The sequence below is a fragment of the Centruroides sculpturatus genome, unplaced genomic scaffold (genome assembly GCF_000671375.1).
Source record: "Centruroides sculpturatus isolate CEXI.00-Female unplaced genomic scaffold, Cexi_2.0 scaffold6178, whole genome shotgun sequence".
Classification (NCBI taxonomy): Eukaryota; Metazoa; Arthropoda; class Arachnida; order Scorpiones; family Buthidae; genus Centruroides; species Centruroides sculpturatus.
This window is the reverse complement of record NW_019390303.1, coordinates 1-3,207: the sequence shown is the minus strand read 5'-3', so window position 1 is coordinate 3,207 and position 3,207 is coordinate 1. Positions and strand designations below refer to the sequence as shown.

The window sequence follows — 3,207 nt, the reverse complement described above, 5'->3', positions numbered from 1 at the left end:
TTATTCGTTACTAGCATTTATAATTTTTTTTTCATATCCTTAAAATTAAACCTTTTGCCATTTTATAATAATTAAAAATATGAAAAGTTTATATAACAAAATCTCATAACAGATAACGCCACACACAATTTTATTTCTTATAATTAAAAGTATAAAAGTTATTTTCTAAATAAAATCTCACAACAGCCGAGAAAGTTACGCATCTCGTTGCTATTGATAGATTTTTTTTTAAATAAAAATAGTTACATTCTTGAAACGAACGATCTTTTTCTCAGTTTGAACATAGAAAGATCTATATTTGATTGTTTCGTGTAAAATACATACACGATATTTTTTATTGGTCAGGTGAATTCATAAAATTTGCTTATTTAATATACTAATTAACGTTTACGTAACTAAACTATAATACGCATATTTAATATAACCGATGACGTCAGGTAAGCACTCTTAAAATGGCGTCGGATAAACGAAATATTACGAAATTCAGTTAAAATTGCGCTGTCGGTCAATCGGAAACTTTGTCGGAAAATACTGGACGAACGAGAGGAAGGATTTTTTCTTGTTTTAGGGGGTGGCGAGGAAAAGGTGACGTTCGATTATAGAAAATCTCGCTTCTAACCCCTTGTGGAGAATGGAAACCGAAGGCGGAGGGTGGTAAGGGGTTTCTCGATCCTAATCCGTCGTCACTCTGGGGATAGAAATGTGAAAAATGCAGATATTTAGCCTTAAAATTCAAAAAAAATCCATGACGTCAATCGCATTCGAATTCGTTGCCAGCTTTCTAATCTCGCAACAATTGCCGTTTCTATGGAAACGCGTATTGTTGCAACACGATTTTGCGTCACTTTGCACGTTTTTCGCTTGCCGGATGGACATGTGCGCTCTTTGCTCTGGTTTCTGCTGTGTTTTTTGCCTTTTTTACATGGTTTTAAGAAGACTTGTGGACGCCGACATTACACCAAGTAAGATTTTAATTAGAATTTAGCTAGCTGTAAGATTTTATTTTCGTTTCGTTTAGTCCAACTTTCGGAGACGACATCGGCCGACTCGGACTTTGCATATTTGCGTTTAAATCTGCCGTCGCTTGTGTTTTTCGTTTGAATTACCATCCGAAACGCACCTCTTTCGACTTTTAAACCAGCCGCCACATTGGAAAGCGACCGAAGCGCCGAAAACGACGGACGCAAAGGATTAAGTATTTGTTCATTGGTTTATTTTCGTAATTAATTAATTTAGATTATATTTTATAAACACGGTCAAAGAATAAGGATTATTTGCAAATATCTTATTTATAGAAATTCGATTAAAACTTATTTAATACTAACTCTAAATACGAATTGCGTATCGTAATTTTAACTAAAATATACACTCGAAACCGGATGGACCGAAGGATACACGGAGACCGCATTCTGAAGCATGACACGTTCCTTCGACACATCCGGGACGTCAAAAATTTCGCCCTTTCACCTCCGACTTCTCCATTGAATCTACGTATTAGTTACAACGCTTTTCAATGGCTTACTTTGCGAGAATTAAATTGTCTGCAGCTGTGCGACTTAAAACACAATCTAATACACTTAACAGTTATCTATACAGGCTGGACACAAAGAATTCTTTTCCTTAAGCTGTTTGTCTCTTTCCACAACGCGGTCTTTTCCGAGTGCAGTCCATCTTCCACACTTACGTAACCCTCTGCAAATGCTCTGTGCCACTTAAACGTTCGTGTCCCGGCTGCGGGCACGTCTTGTGTTTTCGTCGACTCTCGTACGGAATTTCTTCGCACGAGAAACTCTTTTAAATGCCGTCGTTGCGTTTAGGTGACGCACGTTAGGGTAAATTGTTCTAGAACGAAACACTCGTTACAACTTGGGCTCGAGATCGAGTACGAGTGCCTTTTACGCATGGCTACTTTTCTGTTTTGTCTTTACTTTTCTGTTGTACAAATAAATACAAATTACACGTAAGAGAGTTTATTCGTTCGGGTCGGTCGTCTCTACTGCAAATGAAGTTCGAACCTTCTAGCAATTTCCGGTAGGATCTAACGCGAGCTGCACGAATTCCGATCCGACGTGAGTATAATCTTGAGCTTTTTCTGCGTTAAGTATATCCGCATCCCATTAATATATATATATTTTTTTGTTTCTTTGCAGAATGAAGAGCTGGCGGTTTTGGCGTTGGCTGCGGCCCAAGACGAAGAAGTGTGAAGGGCGTTCTCCTTCCTCAATCGATGAAGAGAGGGTCTTTTCCCCCTTTGAGCGGGGAGAGGAACTCTCTTCGATTGATTGCGGAAGGGGTTCTTGCTTCACGGGATCGCCTTCGGGAATAGCGGATGTCGACAGCATTCTCTGTTCCGCGTTGAACGGAGAGGAGACATTTCGCCATTCGGACGTGTTCCGAAAGGTGAAATGTCTCCATGTTGACGACATCATCTTTGACGCACTGGGAGGGGAGGAATGTTTCGATCATTCCTCCCTTTTCCAACGAGTGGGATCCTGTCGTTCGGTGTGGTCAAAGATGGAAAGCGTCGCTTCGTAAGTGAACGACTTTTTCCTTTGCTATTTCTGAAGGATATTACTAACCTAGGATAAGAAGGCAAGAGGTTTTTTCGTTTGTTTTTTCCTCTTGTCATACTAACAACATTTAAATTTAAGGTTTTAGTTTCAATTTACTAACGTAGGATAAGAAGGCAAGAGGTTTTTTATTTTTTTTTCCTCTTGTCATACTAACATTCAAACTAAAACCTTAAATTTAATTTACTAATCTAGATGTAAGAAGACAAGGGGTTTTTATTTTTTTTCCCCCTTGTCGTACTCACATTAGTTTAGTAAGTCACATCCACGCACATAAACAACANTCTGAAGGATATTACTAACCTAGGATAAGAAAACAAGAGGTTTTTTTCGTTTGTTTTTTTCTCTTGTCATACTAACAACATTTAAATTTAAGGTTTTAGTTTCAATTTACTAACGTAGGATAAGAAGGCAAGAGGTTTTTTATTTATTTTTTCCTCTTGTTATACTAACATTCAAACTAAAACCCTTACATTTAATTTACTAATCTAGATGTAAGAAGACAAGGGGTTTTTATTTTTTTCTCCTTGTCGTACTCACATTAGCTTAGTAATTCACATCCACGCACATAAACAACATCATCCCTCAAGCTGAAACACACAGTTCAAACAACGACACATTCGTCGCATCCAATCAC

At 37.9% G+C, this 3,207-nt stretch overlaps 1 long non-coding RNA gene across 1 annotated transcript; it reads left to right on the top strand.

Moving 5' to 3' along the window:
* The first annotated feature begins 697 nt into the window (after positions 1–697).
* Positions 698–2,522, top strand: LOC111617446. The gene is made up of 2 exons (XR_002755414.1): positions 698–2,069; positions 2,151–2,522. It is a non-coding gene; the product is annotated as an uncharacterized LOC111617446 (long non-coding RNA).
* The last annotated feature ends 685 nt before the right edge of the window (positions 2,523–3,207 follow it).